The following is a 22,436-nucleotide window of genomic DNA, read 5'->3' as shown; positions in this document are numbered from 1 at the left end:
TATATTTCCTGCTGTGTCGCCCCTTGCCCCACTTACAGCTCGACGGTAACATAGGGACATCACAAAGGGACAGACATGCGACCTGTCAATGGGTCACAATGGATGGTGTGACGAGACATGGCAGGAGGTTATAAACCTGAGTGGTTTGGGAGGACTTGAAGCCAGACTTGGGCAGCGCGAGCAGAGAGAGAGAGAGCGAGAGAGAGAGAGTGCAGAGGAAGATCCCACGAGAGCAACGTTGAGAATACAGAGAGAGCGAGAGAGGGGAGGCGGCCGACAGGGAGCCCGAGCGTGCCAACGCAACCCCATCCCGAAGACCCCCAACTACCTACCCCCCCCCCCCCACACCCAGCCCCCCACACACCCAAACCCCTCCATCCACCCAAACCCCCCCCCCCCCCGCCCGCCTCCCTCTCGAGTGCAGTGTGGGGGTGCCCCCAAGATGGCCTATTTTTTGCCCTGGAGGGGCCTCAATGTCGGGGACCCCGGGCACCCTTGCTCCAGAACCTCCGGGGGCGATTGCTGTGAATATCTGGGCCAACTACTGCTCAACTCATTCGGCACGGCGATCGCCGTCATCATCATGGTCAATGCTTTGTTCCTGGTAAGTCCTGGAGCTCGGGGGTTAACGGGGAGGAGAGAGGGCGGGGGGCATTGAGTTAAGGGGGGTATTTACTCTGCGTAGAGGGCGTGTGATACAAGGAACAAAGAAATGTACAGCACAGGAACAGGCCCTTCGGCCCTCCAAGCCCGTGCCGAGCATGCTGCCCGACTAAACTACAATCTTCTACACTTCCTGGGTCCGTGTCCCTCTATTCCCATCCTATTCATGTATTTGTCAAGATGCCCCTTAAATGTCACTATCGTCCCTGCTTCCACCACCTCCTCCGGTAGTGAGTTCCAGGCACCCACTACCCTCTGTGTAAAAAACTTGCCTCGTACATCTCCTCTAAACCTTGCCCCTCTCACCTTAAACCTATGCCCCCTAGTAATTGACCCCTCTACCCTGGGGAAAAGCCTCTGACTATCCACTCTGTCTATGCCCCTCATAATTTTGTATACCTCTATCAGGTCGTCCCTCGACCTCCGTCGTTCCAGTGAGAACAAACCGAGTTTATTCAATCGCTCCTCATAGCTAATGCCCTCCATACCAGGCAACATTCTGGTAAATCTCTTCTGCACCCTCTCTAAAGCCTCCACATCCTTCTGGTAGTGTGGCGACCAGAATTGAACACTATACTCCAAGTGTGGCCTAACTAAGGTTCCATACAGCTGCAACATGACTTGCCAATTCTTATACTCAATGCCCCGGCCAATGAAGGCAAGCATGCCGTATGCCTTCTTGACTACCTTCTCCACCTGTGTCGCCCCTTTCAATGACCTGTGGACCTGTACTCCTAGATCTCTTTGACTTTCAATACTCTTGAGGGTTCTACCATTCACTGTATATTCCCTACCTGCATTAGACCTTCCAAAATGCATTACCTCACATTTGTCAGGATTAAACTCCATCTGCCATCTCTCCGCCCAAGTCTCCAAACAATCTAGATCCTGCTGTATCCTCTGACAGTCCTCATCGCTATCCGCAATTCCACCAACCTTTGTGTCGTCTGCAAACTTACTAATCAGACCAGTTACATTTTCCTCCAAATCATTTATATATACTACAAACAGCAAAGGTCCCAGCACTGATCCCCGTGGAACACCACTGGTCACAGCCCTCCAATTAGAAAAGCACCTTTCCATTGCTACTCTCTGACTTCTATGACCGAGCCAGTTCTGTATCCACCTTGCCAGTTCACCCCTGATCCCGTGTGACTTCACCTTTTGTCCTAGTCTACCATGGGCAGCATGGTAGCATTGTGGATAGCACAATTGCTTCACAGCTCCAGGGTCCCAGGTTCGATTCCGGCTTGGGTCACTGTCTGTGCGGAGTCTGCACGTCCTCCCCGTGTCTGCGTGGGTTTCCTCCGGGTGCTCCGGTTTCCTCCCACAGTCCAAAGATGTGCAGGTTGGGTGGATTGGCCATGCTAAATTGTCCTTCGTGTTGGGTGGGGTTACTGGGTTATGGGGATAGGGTGGAGGTGTTGGCCTTGGGTGGGGTGCTCTTTCCAAGAGCCGGTGAAGACTCGATGGGCCGAATGGCCTCCTTCTGCACTGTACATTCTGTGATAATCTATGTGCGGGACCGTGTCAAAGGCCTCACTGTAGTCCATATAGACAACATCCACTGCCCTACCTGCATCAATCTTCTTTGTGTGTCGAGGGTGTGATATTGAGTTAAGGGGGTATTTACGATGTATAGAGACAGTGTAATATTGAGTTAAGGGGGTATTTACGATGTGTATAGAGGGTGTGATATTGAGTTAAGGGGGTATTTACGATGTGTAGAGAGGGTGTGATATTGAGTTAAGGGGGTATTTACGATGTATAGAGGAGAGGATGTGATATTGAGTTAAGGGGGTATTTACGATGTGCAGAGAGGGTGTGTGATATTGAGTTAAGGGGTATTTACGATGTGTAGAGACAGTGTAATATTGAGTTAAGGGGTATTTACGATGTGTAGAGAGGGTGTGACATTGAGTTAAAGGGGTATTTACGATGTGTAGAGAGGATGTGATATTGAGTTAAGGGGGTATTTACGATGTATAGAGAGGGTGTGATATTGAGTTAAGGGGGTATTTACGATGTGTAGAGAGGGTGTGATACTGAGTTAAGGGGGTATTTACGATGTGTAGAGAGGGTGTGATATTGAGTTAAGGGGGTATTTACGATGTATAGAGAGGGTGCGATATTGAGTTAAGGGGGTATTTATGATGTATAGAGAGGGTGTGATATTGAGTTAAGGGGGTATTTACGATGTGTAGAGAGGGTGTGATATTGAGTTAAGGGGGTATTTACGATGTGTAGAAAGGGTGTGATATTGAGTTAAGGGGGTATTTACGATGTGTAGAGAGGGTGTGATATTGAGTTAAGGGGGTATTTACGATGTATAGAGAGGGTGCGATATTGAGTTAAGGGGGTAATTACAATGTGTAGAGAGGGTGTGATATTGAGTTAAGGGGGTATTTACGATGTGTAGAGACAGTGTAATATTGAGTTAAGGGGGTATTTACGATGTGTAGAGACAGTGTGATATTGAGTTAAGGGGGTATTTACGATGTGTATCGAGACAGTGTGATATTGAGTTAAGGGGGTATTTACGATGTACAGAGGGTGTGTGATATTGAGTTAAGGGGGTATTTACGATGTATAGAGGGTGTGTGATATTGAGTTAAGGGGGTATTTACGATGTATAGAGAGGGTGTGATATTGAGTTAAGGGGGTATTTACGATGTGTATAGAGGGTGTGATATTGAGTTAAGGGGGTATTTACGATGTATAGAGCGGGTGTGATATTGAGTTAAGGGGTTGTTTACGATGTATAGAGGGTGTGTGATATTGAGTTAGGGGGGTATTTACGATGTATAGAGGGTGTGTGATATTGAGTTAAGGGGGTATTTACGATGTATAGAGACAGTGTGATATTGAGTTCAGGGGGTATTTACGATGTATAGAGGGTGTGTGATATTGAGTTAAGGGGGTATTTACGATGTATAGAGAGGGTGTGATATTGAGTTAAGGGGGTATTTACGATGTATATAGAGGGTGTGATATTGAGTTAAGGGGGTATTTACGATGTGTAGAGAGGGTGTGATATTGAGTTAAGGGGGTATTTATGATGTATAGAGGGTGTGTGATATTGAGTTAAGGGGGTATTTACGATGTACAGAGGGTGTGTGATATTGAGTTAAGGGGGTATTTACGATGTATAGAGGGTGTGTGATATTGAGTTAAGGGGGTATTTACGATGTATAGAGAGGGTGTGATATTGAGTTAAGGGGGTATTTACGATGTGTATAGAGACAGTGTGATATTGAGTTAGGGGGTATTTACGATGTGTAGAGAGGGTGTGATATTGAGTTAAGGGGGTATTTACGATGTGTATAGAGACAGTGTGATATTGAGTTAAGGGGGTATTTACTCTGTCTCTCTCTACTCTGTCTCTCTCTCTGTCTCTCTCTCTGTCTCTCTGTCTCTCTCTCTCTCTCTCTCTGTCTCTCTCTCTCTGTCACTCTCTGTCTCTCTGTCTCTCTCTCTCTCTCTCTCTCTCTCTGTGTCTCTCCCTCTCTCTCTCTCTGTCTCTCTCTCTCTCTCTGTCTCTCTCTCTCTCTCTCTCTGTCTCTCTCTCTCTGTCACTCTCTGTCTCTCTGTCTCTCTCTCTCTCTCTCTCTCTCTCTGTGTCTCTCCCTCTCTCTCTCTCTGTCTCTCTCTCTCTCTCTGTCTCTCTCTCTCTCTCTGTCTGTCTCTCTCTCTCTCTCTCTGTCTGTCTCTCGCTCTCTGTGTCTCTCTGTCACTCTCTGTCTGTCTCTGTCTCTCTCTCTCTGTCTCTCTCTCTGTCTCTCTCTCTCTGTCTCTCTCTCTCTCTCTGTCTCTCTCTCTGTCTCTGTCTCTCTCTCTCTATGTCTCTCTCCCTGTCTCTGTCTCTCTCTGTCTCTCTCTCTCTCTCTGTCTCTCTCTCTCTCTCTGCCTCTCCATCTCTCTCTATATCTCTCTCTCTCTGTCTCTCTCTCTGTCTCTCTCTCTCTGTCTCTCTCTCTGTCTCTCTCTCTGTCTCTCTCGCTGTCTCTCTCTCTGTCTCTCTCTCTCTCTCTGTCTCTCTCTCTCTCTCTCCCTGTCTCTCTGTCTCTCTCTGTCTCTCTCTGTCTCTCTCTCGCTCTCTCTCTCTCCCTGTCTCTCTCTCCCTGTCTCTCCCTGTCTCTCTCTGCCTCTCTCTCTCTCTCTGTCTCTCTCTCTGCCTCTCTCTCTCTCTCTCTCTCTGTCTCTCTCTCTCTCTGTCTCTCTCTCTCTCTGTCTCTCTCTGTCTCTGTCTCTCTCTCTGTCTCTCTGTCTCACTCTCTGTCCCTCTCTCTCTGTCTCTCTCTGTGTCTCTCTCTCTCTCTGTCTCTCTCTCTGCGACGATCTCTCGGTGTTGACGATCTTTCGGTGTTGACGATCTCTCGGTGTTGACGATCTCTCGGTGTTGACGATCTCTCGGTGTTGACGCTCTCTCAGTGTTGACGATCTCTCTCTGCGACGCTCTCTCTCTGCGACGATCTCTCGGTGTTGACGCTCTCTCGGTGTTGACGCTCTCTCTGCGACGATCTCTCGGTGTTGACGATCTCTCGGTGTTGACGATCTCTCGGTGTTGACGATCTCTCGGTGTTGACGCTCTCTCTCTGCGACGCTCTCTCGGTGTTGACGCTCTCTCGGTGTTGACGCTCTCTCGGTGTTGACGCTCTCTCGGTGTTGACGATCTCTCGGTGTTGACGCTCTCTCGGTGTTGACGCTCTCTCAGTGTTGACGATCTCTCGGTGTTGACGCTCTCTCGGTGTTGACGCTCTCTCAGTGTTGACGATCTCTCGGTGTTGACGCTCTCTCGGTGTTGACGATCTCTCTGCGACGCTCTCTCTCTGCGACGATCTCTCGGTGTTGACGATCTCTCGGTGTTGACGCTCTCTCTCTGCAACGCTCTCTCGGTGTTGACGATCTCTCAGTGTTGACGCTCTCTCGGTGTTGACGCTCTCTCGGTGTTGACGATCTCTCGGTGTTGACGCTCTCTCGGTGTTGACGCTCTCTCGGTGTTGACGATCTCTCGGTGTTGACGCTCTCTCTCTGCGACGCTCTCTCGGTGTTGACGATCTCTCGGTGTTGACGCTCTCTCTCTGCGACGCTCTCTCGGTGTTGACGATCTCTCGGTGTTGACGCTCTCTCTCTGCGACGATCTCTCGGTGTTGACGCTCTCTCGGTGTTGACGATCTCTCGGTGTTGACGCTCTCTCGGTGTTGACGCTCTCTCGGTGTTGACGATCTCTCGGTGTTGACGCTCTCTCTCTGCGACGCTCTCTCGGTGTTGACGATCTCTCGGTGTTGACGCTCTCTCTCTGCGACGCTCTCTCGGTGTTGACGCTCTCTCGGTGTTGACGCTCTCTCTCTGCGACGATCTCTCGGTGTTGACGCTCTCTCGGTGTTGACGCTCTCTCGGTGTTGACGCTCTCTCTCTGCAACGCTCTCTCGGTGTTGACGCTCTCTCGGTGTTGACGCTCTCTCGGTGTTGACGCTCTCTCGGTGTTGACGCTCTCTCGGTGTTGACGCTCTCTCGGTGTTGACGCTCTCTCGGTGTTGACGATCTCTCGGTGTTGACGCTCTCTCTCTGCGACGCTCTCTCGGTGTTGACGATCTCTCGGTGTTGACGCTCTCTCTCTGCGACGCTCTCTCGGTGTTGACGATCTCTCGGTGTTGACGCTCTCTCTCTGCGACGATCTCTCGGTGTTGACGCTCTCTCGGTGTTGACGATCTCTCGGTGTTGACGCTCTCTCGGTGTTGACGCTCTCTCGGTGTTGACGATCTCTCGGTGTTGACGCTCTCTCTCTGCGACGCTCTCTCGGTGTTGACGATCTCTCGGTGTTGACGCTCTCTCTCTGCGACGCTCTCTCGGTGTTGACGATCTCTCGGTGTTGACGCTCTCTCTCTGCGACGATCTCTCGGTGTTGACGCTCTCTCGGTGTTGACGATCTCTCGGTGTTGACGCTCTCTCGCTGTTGACGCTCTCACGGTGTTGACGATCTCTCGGTGTTGACGCTCTCTCGGTGTTGACGCTCTCTCGGTGTTGACGCTCTCTCGGTGTTGACGCTCTCTCGGTGTTGACGCTCTCTCGGTGTTGACGATCTCTCGGTGTTGACGCTCTCTCTCTGCGACGATCTCTCGGTGTTGACGCTCTCTCGGTGTTGACGATCTCTCGGTGTTGACGCTCTCTCGCTGTTGACGCTCTCACGGTGTTGACGATCTCTCGGTGTTGACGATCTCTCGGTGTTGACGCTCTCTCGGTGTTGACGCTCTCTCGGTGTTGACGCTCTCTCGGTGTTGACGCTCTCTCGGTGTTGACGTTCTCTCGGTGTTGACGCTCTCTCGGTGTTGACGCTCTCTCGGTGTTGACGATCTCTCGGTGTTGACGCTCTCTCGGTGTTGACGTTCTCTCGGTGTTGACGCTCTCTCGGTGTTGACGCTCTCTCAGTGTTGACGCTCTCTCGGTGTTGACGATCTCTCAGTGTTGACGCTCTCTCGGTGTTGACGATCTCTCAGTGTTGACGCTCTCTCGGTGTTGACGCTCTCTCGGTGTTGACGCTCTCTCGGTGTTGACGATCTCTCAGTGTTGACGATCTCTCAGTGTTGACGCTCTCTCGGTGTTGACGATCTCTCAGTGTTGACGCTCTCTCGGTGTTGACGCTCTCTCGGTGTTGACGATCTCTCAGTGTTGACGCTCTCTCGGTGTTGACGCTCTCTCGGTGTTGACGATCTCTCAGTGTTGACGATCTCTCGGTGTTGACGCTCTCTCGGTGTTGACGCTCTCTCGGTGTTGACGCTCTCTCGGTGTTGACGCTCTCTCGGTGTTGACGATCTCTCGGTGTTGACGCTCTCTCGGTGTTGACGCTCTCTCGGTGTTGACGCTCTCTCGGTGTTGACGATCTCTCGGTGTTGACGATCTCTCGGTGTTGACGCTCTCTCGGTGTTGACACTCTCTCGGTGTTGACGATCTCTCAGTGTTGACGCTCTCTCGGTTCGATCCCACAGGTCTATTCCAAGTTGAGGCACACGGCCGGATCGTACAAGTTCAAGATACACCCCATCAAAAGTAGGTTCCTCTCCGAATGCAGGTCCGTGACCCCCCCACGTCCTGACGTCCGGGGGAGCTGGGGGGGAGGTCTGGAGTGAGCTGTGGGGAGGGTCCGGAGGGAGCTGGGGGGAGGTCTGGGGGTCCGGGGTGAGCTGTGGGGGGGGGGTCCGTAGGGAGCTGGGGGGAGGTCTGGGGGTCCGGGGTGAGCTGTGGGGAGGGTCCGGGGGAGCTTGGGGTCCGGGGGGATCTTGGGGGGGGGCCCGGGAGTATTGGCAAAGATACCCTTCCGCCCTGTCCCTAAGCAACCTCCCCTCCGACTCGAGGGGCCGAATGGACTCCGTCTGCTCTGTAAATTCTATGATTCTCTGATTCTACGACCCCGCCCTCTCCCCTCCCCCCAGCGAGGGGGGCAGACCCCGGGGGGGGGGACCCCCTCTCCCTCCCCCCAGCGAGGGGGGCAGACCCCGGGGGGGGGACCCCCCTCCCCCTCCGCCCAGGGAGGGGGGGCAGACCCCGGGGGGGGGGGACCCCCTCCCCCTCCGCCCAGCGAGGGGGGCAGACCCCGGGGGGGGGACCCCCTCCCCCTCCGCCCAGGGAGGGGGGCAGACCCCGGGGGGGGGGGACCCCCTCTCTCTCCGCCCAGCGAGGGGGGCAGACCCGGGGGGGGGGGGACCCCCTCTCTCTCCGCCCAGCGAGGGGGGCAGACCCCGGGGGGAGGAGCCCCTCTCCCTCCCCCCAGCGAGGGGGGCAGACCCCGGGGGGAGGAGCCCCTCTCCCTCCGCCCAGCGAGGGGGGGCAGACCCCGGGGGGGGGGGACCCCCTCTCTCCTACGCCCAGCGAGGGGGGCAGACCCCGGGGGGGGGGGGGGGACCCCCCTCTCTCTCCGCCCAGCGAGGGGGGCAGACCCCGGGGGGGGGGACCCCCCTCCCCCTCCGCCCAGGGAGGGGGGGCAGACCCCGGGGGGGGGGGGAGCCCCTCTCTCTCCGCCCAGCGAGGGGGGCAGACCCGGGGGGGGGGAGCCCCTCTCTCTCCGCCCAGCGAGGGGGGCAGACCCGGGGGGGGGGGGAGCCCCTCTCCCTCCCCCCAGCGAGGGGGGCAGACCCCGGGGGGGGGGCAGTCCCCGGGGGGGGGAGGGGGCGCTGGCGAACGGGACTAATTCTGGTGTTTTCTTGGCAGTGAAGCCGTGTGAAGACAGGCCGAGTCCGTACTGCCCGCCGGCCCCCTACAGTGAGTATCCGGAATGTTCCACACGCCCCGGGGCTGTGAGCGGTCAGCGGGGAGGGGGAGCGGGGAGGGGGAGCGGTCAGCGGGGAGGGTGAGCGGTCAGCGGGGAGGGGGAGGGGTCAGCGGGGAGGGGGAGGGGTCAGCGGGAAGGGGGAGGGTGAGGGGTCAGCGGGGTGTGAGGGGTCAGCGGGGAGGGTGAAGGGTCAGCAGGGAGGGTGAGGGGTCAGCGAGGAAGGGAGGGTCAGTGGGGAGGGTCAGGGGTCAGCAGGGAGGGTGAGAGGTCAGCGGGAAGGGTGAGGGGTCAGCGGGGAGGGTGAGGGGTCAGCGGGGAAGGGAGGGTCAGTGGGGAGGGTCAGCGGGGAGGGTGAGAGGTCAGTGGGGAGGGTGAGGGGTCAGCAGGGAAGGGAGGGTCAGTGGGGAGGGTGAGGGGTCAGCGGGGAGGGTGAGGGGTCAGCGGGGTGTGAGGGGTCAGCGGGGAGGGTGAAGGGTCAGCAGGGAGGGTGAGGGGTCAGCGAGGAAGGGAGGGTCAGTGGGGAGGGTCAGGGGTCAGCAGGGAGGGTGAGAGGTCAGCGGGGAGGGTGAGGGGTCAGCGGGGAGGGTGAGAGGTCAGCGGGGAGGGTGAGAGGTCAGCGGGGAAAGGAGGGTCAGTGGGGAGGGTGAGGGGTCAGCGGGGAGGGTGAGAGGTCAGCAGGGAGGGTGAGGGGTCAGCGGGGAGGGTGAGGGGTCAGCGGGGAGGGTGAGGGGTCAGCGGGGAGGCTGAGGGGTCAGCGGGGAGGGTGAGGGGTCAGCGGGGAGGGTGAGAGGTCAGCGGGAGTGACCGATGTTTCACTCTGTGTCTCTCCCTTCCCCCCCTCAGGCGATGGAAAAGGTGGCCTCGTGGCCAATCTCTCGAGCTGCATTCGCTCCTACCTGCTGTTCCTGGCCTCGGGCCTGGGCGGGGGGGGGAGGGGGCCCCGGAGGATACAGGACCGAGAAGTCCGGCCACCGGGCCAAGAAGCACCAGGAGAGGGGCCCCAAGTCGCGCCGTGCCAAGGACGACGGCAGCTACTGCCCCTCGCTGCCCCGTGAGCCGGGAACCGAGTCCCGGTCCCAGTCCCGCTCCGGCAGCCCCGACTACCCGCTGAAGAAAGACCGCGCCGAGCCGGCGGACACCGGCAGCTCCCGGGACCCCAGCCCCGGGCCGAGGCCCAAGGCCTGCGCGGGCAAGGCCGAGAGCCTGGGGCCTACCTCGGCCCCCCCACCACCGGCACCCGGCCGACAGGGACGAGCCGCCCTTCGCCGCCAACCCCCCGGCGGCCCCCCGCTCGGCCTGCCCCCTGGGCTACCCCCTCCCCCCGCCGCTGCCCTGCCTGCCCGCCCGCCCCCGCACGTCCAGCCCCGTCAGCTCCCTCAGCGGCTCCTTCTCCAGCTCCTGCCGCACCCAGCCGGCCGAGCTCCCCGACCCCACCCCCCCCGCTGCCCCCCCCCCCCCAACTACTCGCCCAGCTGGGCCCGCCGGGGGCTCGGCCGCCGGGCCGGGCCGGCCCCCCCCCCCCCCGCCGCCGGGCCGTCCCGGCCCCCCGCCCCGCCAGCCCCTCCTCTCCCGCTCCACCTCCTTCGCCTCGGACGAGGAGAGCTCCGTCAGCAGCAGCTCCCCCCACTGCTGCCCGCCGCCCTCGGAGGGCGCCACGCCCCTCTACCGCCACCCCCTACTGCCCCCGGGGCCCGCTGGACGAGGCCGCCCTCCAGGCCCTGCTGAGGGGGGGCCCCAAGGCGCCCCCCGGACGAGGGCCGGCGGCCCGGGGCCCGGGGGGCCCGCCGTCGCGGGGTACTGCAACCCGTACTACGCGCAGGACGCGGCGAGCGAGGGCGCCCTGCAGGCCCTGGTCCGGGTGCCCAAGGCCTCCGAGGAGGGCCCTGCACAGCAGCAGCCCGGGGCGCCCCGGGCCCGCCAGCTCCTGTACGGGGACACATCGCCCCGCCAGTTCCCCATCTACCAGGACTGCCCGGGGGCAGGCGGCCTCCACCACCTCAACGCCAGCCCCGTGCGCCCGCACCAGCAGTGGGCGGCCCCGGCGAACTACGGCGGGCCCGTCTCCAGCCCCGAGCCGCAAGGCCCCATCCGCATCTGCTCCACCCGCCACCTCAGACCGGGGCTCAGCTCCGAGCAGCAGTGCCTGGCCCGAGGCGAGGGCGAGGCGCCCTTAGCCTTGCCCCCCTGCCACCCGCCCCAGCCCCTGCCCCGGCGGGTCAGCTACCCCCCCCGGCTGGGGGGCGGAGGGGGGGGCCGTCGCCGGCAGCGACGGGCCAGGCCCCGGCCCCTTCGAGCCGCCCCCTCAGCCCCAGCGGGGCCCGGTCGCCCTCAGGGCCGACTGCAGCCCCGGCCTGGGCAAAGCTCGGCAGGTGGTCCGCTACTCGGGGTACGGCCCCGAGGACGAGGACGGCGGAGGCGGCTGCCAGAACGCCAACCCCACGTCCCACCCTCCTCTCCAGCAGGCCAAGGTCCAATCAGCCCCCAGCAGCTGCGCCCGGGCCCCGCGGACCCCTCACTACGACAGGCACTAAGGCCAACTCGCGCCTCGTCGCGATGTGTTTGAGATTATAGACGCACGGAGGGAGAGTGAGAGAGAACGAGAGAGAGAAGAGCAAAGCGAAAGAGACGTCAATCCTATAACAAATAAATAAAGGATCAAACCTGAGTCAAAAATAACACGAGGGTCACTTTTGCTTCATTCCGCGAGCGCGTGGCTTGGTTGGGGAGGGGGAGGGGAGACGGGTTTGCGATGGGAGGCGGGAGTCAATGAGGAGAAGGTTAAGGGGGAGATTGAATCGAGACGTTCCAAACGGGGGAAGGGTTTGTGATGGGAGACGGGAGTCAGTGAGGAGACGGTTAAGGGGGAGATTGAATTGATGCGTTCCAAATGGGGGAAGTGTTTGTGATGGGAGACGGGAGTCAATGAGGAGAAGGTTAAGGGGGAGATTGAATTGAGACGTTCCAAATGGGGGAAGGGTTTGTGATGGGAGACGGGAGTCAGTGAGGAGACGGTTAAGGGGGAGATTGAATTGATGCGTTCCAAATGGGGGAAGGGTTTGCGATGGGAGACGGGAGTCAATGAGGAGAAGGTTAAGGGGGAGATTGAATCGAGGCGTTCCAAATGGGGGAAGGGTTAGTGATGGGAGGTGGGAGTCAATGAGGAGACGGTTAAGGGGGAGATTGAATTGAGACGTTCCAAATGGGGGAAGTGTTTGTGATGGGAGACGGGAGTCAATGAGGAGAAGGTTAAGGGGGAGATTGAATCGAGGCGTTCCAAATGGGGGAAGGGTTTGTGATGGGAGTCAATGAGGAGAAGGTTAAGGGGGAGATTGAATCGAGACTTTCGGTATGGGGGAAGGGTTTGCGATGGGAGACAGGAGTCAATGAGGAGAAGGTTAAGGGAGAGATTGAATCGAGACGTTCCAAATGGGGGAAGGCTTTGCGATGGGAGACGGGAGTCAATGAGGAGAAGGTTAAGGGGGAGATTGAATCGAGGCGTTCCCAATGGGGGAAGGGTTTGCGATGGGAGACGGGAGTCAATGAGGAGAAGGTTTAGGTGGAGATTGAATCGAGACGTTCCAAATGGGGGAAGGGTTTGCGATGGGAGATGGGAGTCGATGAGGAGAAGGTTAAGGGGGAGATTGAATCGAGACATTCCAAATGGGGGAAGGGTTTGTGATGGGAGATGGGAGTCAATGAGGAGAATGTTAAGGGGGAGATTGAATCGAGACGTTCCAAATGGGGGAAGGGTTTGCGATGGGAGTCGATGAGGAGAAGGTTAAGGGGGAGATTGAATCGAGACATTCCAAATGGGGGAAGGGTTTGCGATGGGAGATGGGAGTCAATGAGGAGAAGGTTCAGGGGGAGATTGAATCAAGACGTTAGAAAAGGGGGAAGGGTTTGTGATGGGAGATGGGAGTCAATGAGAAGAAGGTTTCGGGGAGATTGAATCGAGGAGTTCAGTCTGGTAAACCTTCGCTGCTCTTCCTCGAGAGCAAGAACATCCTTCCTCAGAGAAGGAGACCGAAACGTCACACAATACTCCAGATGTGACCTCACCAAGGCCCAGTACAATTGCAGTAAAACATCTCTATTCCTGTACTCCAATCCTCTCGCTACGAGGCCAACATACCATTTGCCTTCTTCCCTGCCGGCTGTACCTGCGAGCTGACTTTCATCGACTGATGCACGAGGACACCAAGGTCTCGCTGAGTATCCGCCTCTCAATTTATACCCATTCAAATAATAATCTTTCCTATTGCTCCCGAAGCGGATAGCCTCACATTTATCCACATTATGCTGCATCGGCCGTGCATGTGCCCACTCACTCAGCCTGTCCAAATCCCACTGAAGCATCTCTGTATCCTCCTCACAGCTCACCCTCACACCCAACTTTGTGTCGCCTGAAAATTTGGATATATCTAGTCCCCCCCGTCCAAATCATTCATATAGAGTGTGAACAATTGGGGTCCCAGCACAGATCCCTGCGGCCCCCGAATAGTCACTGCCTGCCAATCGGAAAAAGACACATTCATTCCAACCTTTTGCTTCCTGAACCGTAACCAGCTGTCTCGGGAGGTCGTGCCGCAATTGTTACAGGTGTTAGCGAGGCCACGCCTGGAGTATTGTGTTCAGTTTTGGTCTCCTTACTTGAGAAAGGACGTACTGGCGCTGGAGGGTGTGCAGAGGGGATTCACTCGGTTAATCCCAGAGCTGAAGGGGTTGGATTACGAGGCGAGGTTGAGTAGACTGGGACTGTACTCGTTGGAATTTAGAAGGATGAGGGGGGGATCTTATAGAAACATATAAGATTATGAAGGGAATAGATAGGATAGATGCGGGCAGGTTGTTTCCACTGGCGGGTGAAAGCAGAACTAGGGGGCATAGCCTCAAAATAAGGGGAAGGGGATTTAGGACTGAGTTTAGGAGGAACCTCTTCACCCAAAGGGTTGTGAATCTATGGAATTCCTTGCCCAGTGAAGCAGTAGAGGCTCCTTCATTGAATGTTTTTAAGATAAAGATAGATAGTTTTTTGAAGAATTAAGGGTTATGGTGTTCGGGCCGGAAAGTGGAGCTGAGTCCACAAAAGATCAGCCGCGATCTCATTGAATTGGCGGAGCAGGCTCGAGGGGCCAAATGGCCGACTCCTGCTCCTGGTTCTTATGTCCTTATCCATCGCAAGACACGACCCACCACCCATGTGCTTTAACTGTACATATTAATCTACTATGCGAGATTTTGTCGAGAGGCTGCTGAACGGCCAAATGCAGCACATCCACCGGTTCTCCCTGATCTACTCTACTCGTGACACCTTCAAAGAATTCCAGTAGATTTGGCACATGGATCTGGTGAGCTGATTCAAGCAGAGATGTGCCACAAGTTTTCACAATATACATTCATGACCTGGAAGGAGGAACGGACACAAGGTTGGCAGACGACACAAAGGTCCGTGGAGGGGCAGGTCGTATCGAGGAAGCAGGCGGACCCGGACAGGCTCGGAGAGAGTGCGAAGAGGTGGCTGATGGAATACGATGTGGAGACGTCTGAGGTTGGGCACGTTGGAAGCAGGAATCTCGGCACCGACTCCCACGGGGAGACTCCGGGGAATCAGGACAGAGGGACCCGGGAGCCTTGCTCGCGGTTCTCTGACGGTTAACGTGAGGGTCCAGTCGGCGGTTCGGACGGGCAATGTTCGCGTTCATGTCGAGAGGGCGAGAATACAAGGCTAGGGGTGGACCTCTGAGGCTCGGCTCAGGCCCCATTTGGAGAATTGTGAGCAGTTTCAGGCCCCGTATCGAAGGAAGGACGTGCTGGGGCCTTGGAAAGGGGCCAGAGGGAGGGTCACAAGAACGATCCCCGGGACGAAGAGCTTGTCGTACGAGGAAACGGTCGAGGACTCTGGGTCTGCACTCGTTGGGAGTTTAGAAGGGGCAGCACGGTGACCTTGTGGATAGCACAATTGCTTCACAGCTCCAGGGTCCCAGGTTTGATTCCCGGCCTTGGGTCACTGTCTGTGCGGAGTCTGCACATCCTCCCCGTGTGTGCGTGGGTTTCCTCCGGGTGCTCCGGTTTCCTCCCACGGTCCAAAGATGTGCAGGTTAGGTGGATTGGCCGTGATAAATTGCCTTTAGTGTCCAAAATTGCCCTTAGTATTGGGTGGGGTTACTGGGTTATGGGGATAGGGTGGAGGTGTTGACCTTGGGTAGGGAGCTCTTTCCAAGAGCCGGTGCAGACTCGATGGCTGAATGGCCTCCTTCTGCACTGTAAATGCTATGTTAATCTATGTTAGCATTCATGTCGAGAGGGCGAGAATACAAGGCCAGGGATGGACCTCTGAGGCTCTGCTCAGGCCCCATTTGGAGTATCGGGAACAGTTTTGGGCCCCGTATCGAAGGAAGGACGTGCTGGAAAGGGTCCAGAGAGAGGTTCACAAGAATGATCCCGGGAATGAAGAGCTTGTCGTACGAGGAAACGGTCGAGGACTCTGGGTCTGTACTCGTTGGGAGTTTAGAAGGATGAGGGGGGGATCTTATTGAAACTTACAGGATACGGCCCAGCCTGGAGAGGACGTTTCCACATGCAGGAAAAACTAGAAGCAGAGGGGACACAATCTCAGACCGAAGGGACGATCCTTTCAAACCGAGATGAGGAGGAATTTCTTCAGCCAGAGGGAGGTGAATCTGTGGAAGTCTTTGCCGCAGGAGGCTGGGGAGGCCACATCACTGAGTGTCTTTAAGACAGAGATAGATCGGTTCTTGATTAATAAGGGGATCGGGGGTTATGGGGAGAAGGCAGGAGAATGGGGAGGAGAAAATGATTGAACGGCCTACAGCGACAGGCTCCGAGGGCGGTCGATCTGTGACGGCGATCGGGAGATTGGAGGGCGCCCCCCCCCCCCGATGCTGGTCAACGTCGATGCCCAAGATTGGGACGAGGATAAAGAGCTTACTGGACGGTCGTGGTGCCCGGCCGCGGGGGGGCGACGGGTGGACTTGCCGTTGGAGGGTAGGTTGGGGTGGGGAGGGGGGGGGGGCGAGCTTCCAGGGGGCCGCAGTGGAGGCTGTCGTCTCGCGAGGAGGTCTGTGAAGAGGTAGGGGTGCCGATCGAGAACAAGGTGGAGCGTCGATGCGAGGTGACGCATTTTGGTCGGTCTAACAGAGAGGAAATATATCGTCAGTGGCACAACTCTGGGGAAGATAGAAAGCCAGAGAGATCAGGGTGTGCAGGTAGATCTTTCATGGAGGCGACACAAGTGGACAAGGGTGTCGAGGAAGCGGGCGGAATGTTTGCCTTCACCGGACGGGGCTCGAGTGTAAAAACGCACGCCGCTGTTGTATCGAACCTTGGTAAGGCCGCACTGGGAATATTGCGCACAATTCTGGGTCGCCGCACTACCAGCAGGATGTGGGGGCTTTGGGGAGGGTGCAGAGGAGGTTGACCAGGATGTTGCCCGGGTCTGGAGGGTGTTCGCCTCGCGGAGGGGCCGAATAGACTCGGACTGTTTTCATTAGAACGACGGAGGTCGAGGGGGCGACCTGATAGAGGTCTGCAAGATTATGGAGGGGCGCGGACAGAGTGGATGGGCGGGAACTCTTCCCCAGGGTGGAGGGGGTCAGTCACCAGGGGGCACAGGTTTAAGGTGCGTGGGACAAGGTTGAGAGACGGGCGAGGCAGGTTTTTCTACGCAGAGTGCCTGGAACGCGTTGCCAGGGGAGGTGGTGGAGGCAGACGCATTATAACGGCGTTCAAAAGGCATCTCGACAAACACGTGGACAGGATGGGTATGGAGGTACATGGTACCAGGAGGTGCTGAGGGCTTTGGCAAAGGTTGGTATGGTGGCCGGTACAGGCTGGGAGGGCCGAAGGGCCTGTTCCTGTGCTGTCTTGCCCCTTGTTCTTTGTCTGGGAGGTGGGGGGGGGGGGGTTGGAGGTAAAATGGGGCCTTGAGGCGTTTTACCAAACAAGAGAACGAAGGAAATTACAGCCCAGGGACAGGCTCCCAGCCTGCGCCCATCCACATCCTTTATCCAAACCTGTCGCCGATTTTCCAAGGATCGACTTCCCTCTGTTTCCCCCCCCCCCCTCCGGGACGTGGCCCAGTTCGGAGCCGCCCCCACCCCCCCCCCGGACGGGGATGTGGGCTCTTTTCGGGTGGGGGGTTCCCCCCGAGGGTGGCAGGGGGGAGGACGGGACGGGGTTCGCGAAGGGGGCGGCGGCGGGGGGGGGGTTGTCAGCGATCGGCCAATGTTCGGAGGCTCTCTAACGTAAGGTTCCCCGGACGTGGGGCTGAAGCAGAGGTGGGCGTGGGACGGACGAAGGGGCCAGTCTGTGGGGGGTGCTCTTGTTGTCCTTCCGTTCTTGCCGGCCTGATATTCGGGCCTGGTTGCTGTTGCTACCAGCGTTGAAGGTGGTGCGTGGGGATGGCGGATAGCTGGGGGGCGTTTCGCAGGATGCCCTGGGAGAGTTGTGGTGCCCAAATGAGTGGCGGATATGGGTGGCGAGCTCGGTGCCCATGTACATAGATCCCTGAAAGATGCCACCCAGGTGGAAGGATGTAGCAGGTTACAGAGGGACATAGATAAGCTGCAGAGCTGGGCTGAGAGGTGGCAAATGGAGTTTAATGCAGAGAAGTGTGAGGTGATTCACTTTGGAAGGAATAACAGGAATGCGGAATATTTGGCTAATGGTAAAGTTCTTGAAAGTGTGGCTGAGCAGAGGGATCTAGGTGTCCATGTACATAGATCCCTGAAAGTTGCCACCCAGGTTGAGAGGGTTGTTCAGAAGGCCTATGGAGTGTTGGCCTTTATCGGTAGAGGGATTGAGTTCCGGAGTCGGGAGGTCATGTTGCAGCTGTACAGAACTCTGGTACGGCCGCATTTGGAGTATTGCGTACAGTTCTGGTCACCGCGTTATAGGAAGGACGTGGAGGCTTTGGAGCGGGTGCAGAGGAGATTTACCAGGATGTTGCCTGGTATGGAGGGAAAATCTTATGAGGAAAGGCTGATGGACTTGAGGCTGTTTTCGTTGGAGAGAAGAAGGTTAAGAGGTGGCTTAATTGAGGCATACAAGATGATCAGAGGATTGGATAGGGTGGACAGTGAGAGCCTTTTTCCTCGGATGGTGATGTCTAGCACGAGGGGACATAGCTTTAAATTGAGGGGAGATAGATATAGGACAGATGTCAGAGGTAGGTTCTTTACTCAGAGAGTAGTAAGGGTGTGGAATGCCCTGCCTGTAACAGTAGTGGACTCGCCAACACTAAGGGTATTCAAATGGTCATTGGATAGACATATGGACGATAAGGGAATAGTGTAGATGGGCTTTAGAGTGGTTTCACAGGTCGGCGCAACATCGAGGGGCCGAAGGGCCTGTACTGCGCTGTAATGTTCTATGTTCTATATTTGGGGCATCAGAACGAGAGAGAAGCTGAGGTGGTAGTCTTTGCCTCCGATGGCCCGGAGGTGGGATCGCACTGTGCCCGTTTGACTCGGAGCTGCCGAAGGCGGGGGTGAGCGACGTGGCAGAGATCACCATAAGTAGAGTGGAGACGGGTTCCCCACAAGAGCTGATCCAACTTGCCAACTCCCGACGTTAGGATCACTCTTGGGTAGGCCTGAAGGGGCTGGTTTAGCTCACTGGGCTGAGTCGCTGGCTTTGAAAGCAGACCACGGCAGGCCAGCAGCACGGTTCGATTCCCGTACCAGCCCCCCCCCCGAACAGGCGCCGGAATGTGGCGACTAGGGGCCTTTCATATTGCCTCCTCGTGACAATAAGTGATTTTCAATATGTGGACTTGTTGGCCCCGTTGATGGCGAGGACGTTCAATGAGGCCAGGGAAGGAGGGACTCTACCCCCGACGATGTCGGAGGCGACGATATCGCTAATTTTGAAGAGGGGCAAAGATCCGTTGCAGTGCGGGTCCTATAGACCCATTTCATTATTGAACGTGGACGCCAAGTTGCTGGCAAAGGTACTGGCATCGAGGATAGAGGACTGTGTCCCGGGGGTGGTGCACGAAGATCAGACAGGGTTCGTAAAAGGGAGACAACTGAATGTTAACGTGCGACGGCTATTAGGGGTGATAATGATGCCCCCAGTGGAGGGGGAGGCAGAGATAGTGGCGGCAATGGACGCAGAGAAGGCATTTGATAGGGTGGAGTGGGAGTATTTATGGGAGGTGTTAAGGAGGTTTGGGTTTGGGAACGGGTTTATTCGCTGGGTTAGACTTCTTTATGGGGCTCCAACGGCAAGCGTAGTTACAGGTCGACATAGATCGGAGTATTTCCGACTATATAGGGGAACAAGGCAGGGATGCCCGCTGTCTCCATTGTTGTTCGCGTTGGCAATTGAACCTCTGGCCATGGCGTTGAGAGACTCCAGGAAATGGAGAGGGGTGATTAGAGGGGGAGAAGAGCACCGAGTCTCGTTATACGCGGATGACCTATGGTTATACGTGTCGGACCCAGCGGGGGGGATGATAGAGGTTATGCGAATTTTGAGGGGGTTCGGGGATTTCTCGGGGTATAGGCTAAACATGGGGAAGAGTGAATTATTTGTGATACACCCAGGGGACCAGAGTAGAGAGATAGAAGGCCTGCCTCTAAGGAAAGTGGAAAGAAACTTCCGATACCTGGGGATTCAGATCGCTAGGAGCTGGGGAACCTTGCACAGACTTAATCTGACACGGTTGGTAGAACAAATGGAGGACTTCAAGAGGTGGGACATGCAGCCTCTATCGCTGGCGGGCAGGGTGCAAGCAATTAAGATGATGGTCCTCCCGAGGTTCTTATTTGTATTTCAATGTCTCCCTATACTAATCACCAAGACCTTTTTTAATAAAATAGACAGGAGCATCACGAGCTTCGTGTGGGCAGGGAAAGTCCCGAGAGTAAGGAGGGGGTTCCTTCAGCGTAGTAGGGACAGAGGAGGATTGGCACTACCGAACTTGGGCGATTACTATTGGGCCGCCAATGTGGCAATGATACGTAAATGGATGATGGAGGGTGAGGGAGCGGTGTGGAAAAGACTGGAGAGAAAGTCCTGTAAAGGGACGAGCTTAGAGGCGCTGGTGACGGCGCTGCTACCGATCTCACCTAAAAAGTTTACCACGAACCCGGTGGTGGCGGCAACATTGAATATCTGGGGACAGTGGAGGCGACAGAGAGGGGTGCGGGGAGCCCTGGTGGGGTCCCCAATCAGGAACAACCATAGGTTCGCCCCAGGAAGAATGGATGGAGGATTTCCGAGCTGGTACCAGTTGGGAATTAGGAGGGTGGGAGATTTATTTATAGATGGGACGTTTGCGAGCTTGGGAGCACTGGAGGAAAAGTATAAGTTGCCCCGGGGAAATTTCTTGAGGTATATGCAGGTGAGGGCGTTTACTAGACAACAGGTGAGGGAATTTCCGTTGCTCCCGGCACAGGGGATACAGGACAGGGTGCTTTCAGGGGTGTGGGTCGGAGAGGGCAAGGTGTCAGAGATTTATAGAGAGATGAGGGAAGAGGGGGAGGAGTCGGTGGGCGAACTAAAAAGAAAGTGGGAAGAAGAATTAGGGGAGGAGATAGAGGAGGGTATGTGGGCTGATGCCCTAAGCAGGGTAAATTCCTCTTCCTCATGCGCCAGGCTTAGCCTGATTCAATTTAAGGTGCTACATAGAGCACACATAACGGGGGCAAGATTGAGCAGGTTCTTTGGAGTGGAGGACAAATGCGGGAGGTGCGGCGGGAGCCCGGCAAACCACGCACATATGTTTTGGGACTGGAGGGGTATTGGAAGGGAGTGACGGGAGTGATTTCGCGGGTGGTGAAGGCCCGGGACAAACCAGGCTGGGGGTTAGCTCTATTTGGAGTTGCGGAAGAGCCGGGAGTGCAGGAGGCGAAAGAGGCCAACGTCGTGGCCTTTGCGTCCCTAGTAGCCCGGCGCAGGATCCTACTCATGTGGAAGGAGGCGAAACCCCCCGGACTGGAGGCCTGGGTAAATGATATGGCGGGGTTCATTAAACTGGAGCAGATAAAGTTTGCCCTGAGAGGATCGGCTCAAGGGTTCACCAGGCGGTGGAAGCCATTTCTCGACTACCTAGGGGAACGTTAGAGGGAAGACTTGTGTATTGTTTAAAATTTCTGTATTGTTATTGTTGCGTTTGCTTTGTAAGAGGGGAAAAATTGTTGTTTGGGAAAAAAATTTCAATAAAACATTTAAAAAAAAAAAATAAGCGATTTTCATTTCATCTTCTACGGTTCCCAGGTTTCTCCCCCCCCCCCTCTTTTTTTGGAATAGCGGGGTGACATTCGCCGCCCTCCAATCCGTAGAGTCCAAAGAATATTGACAAATTACCACCAATGGATCCGCTATTCCTAGTTCCTGACGAGCTCCGGAGGGTAACGGTGGCGCAGTGGGTTAGCACCGCTGCCTCACGGCGCCGAGGACCCGGGTTCGATCCCGGCTCTGGGTCACTGTCCGTGTGGAGTTTGCACGTTCTCCCCGTGTCTGCGTGGGTCTCGCCCCCACAACCCAAAGATGTGCCGGGGAGGTGGATTGGCCGCGCCAAATTGCCGCTTAATTGGGAAACAAATAATTGGGGACTCTAAATTTTCAAAAAAGTACTTTGGAATGAATCTGAGGCACTGGGCTTTGTCCGCCTCCAACCCCATTAATTTCCCCCCAAACCATTTCTCTACCGATACTAATATCCGTCAACTCCTCGCTGAAACGTGTGTTGCGTCTGGTTCATTAATCACGTCTTCCTTTGTGAAGACAGAAACTTACGTAATTCTTGGACAGCACCACGGTCGGACAGCGGGTCAGCACTGTTGCTTCACAGCTCCCAGGGTCCCGGGTTCGATTCCCGGCTTGGGTCACTGTCCGTGCGGAGTCTGCACGTTCTCCCCGTGTCTGCGTGGGTTCCCTCCGGGGGCTCCGGTTTCCTCCCACAAGTCATTCTGGATTGGACATTCTGAATTCTCCCTCTTGTGTACCCGAACAGGCGCCGGAGTGTGGCGACTAGGGGCTTTTCACAGTAACTTCATTGCAGTGTAAATGTAAGCCCACTTGTGAGAATAATAAAGTTGATTGTTGTTAATGTGGCGACGAGGATATTTTCACAGTAACGTCAGTGCCGGGTTAATGTAAACCTACTTGTGACTCTAATAAAGATTATTATTAATGTGGCGACGAGGATATTTTCACAGTAACGTCAGTGCCGGGTTAATGTAAACCTACTTGTGACACTAATAAAGATTATTATTAATGTGGCGACGAGGGTATTTTCACAGTAATGTCAGTGCCGGGTTAATGTAAACCTACTTGTGACACTAATAAAGATTATTATTAATGTGGCGACGAGGGTATTTTCACAGTAACGTCAGTGCCGGGTTAATGTAAACCTACTTGTGACACTAATAAAGATTATTATTAATGTGGCGACGAGGGTATTTTCACAGTAACGTCAGTGCCGGGTTAATGTGAGCCTACTTGTGACACTAATAAAGATTATTATTAATGTGGCGAC

The 22,436-nt window shown here is 56.1% G+C and overlaps 1 long non-coding RNA gene across 1 annotated transcript; it reads left to right on the top strand.

Moving 5' to 3' along the window:
* Positions 1-390: 390 nt before the first annotated feature.
* Positions 391-10,376, top strand: LOC140399791 (uncharacterized). Its single transcript, XR_011937878.1, has 4 exons — positions 391-604; positions 7,650-7,710; positions 8,869-8,919; positions 9,773-10,376. It is a non-coding gene; the product is annotated as an uncharacterized lncRNA (long non-coding RNA).
* The last annotated feature ends 12,060 nt before the right edge of the window (positions 10,377-22,436 follow it).

Source organism: Scyliorhinus torazame, chromosome 23 (genome assembly GCF_047496885.1).
Source record: "Scyliorhinus torazame isolate Kashiwa2021f chromosome 23, sScyTor2.1, whole genome shotgun sequence".
Taxonomy (NCBI): domain Eukaryota; kingdom Metazoa; phylum Chordata; class Chondrichthyes; order Carcharhiniformes; family Scyliorhinidae; genus Scyliorhinus; species Scyliorhinus torazame.
The sequence above is the reverse complement of the archived record's forward strand: the minus strand, read 5'-3'. Positions and strand labels throughout refer to the sequence as shown.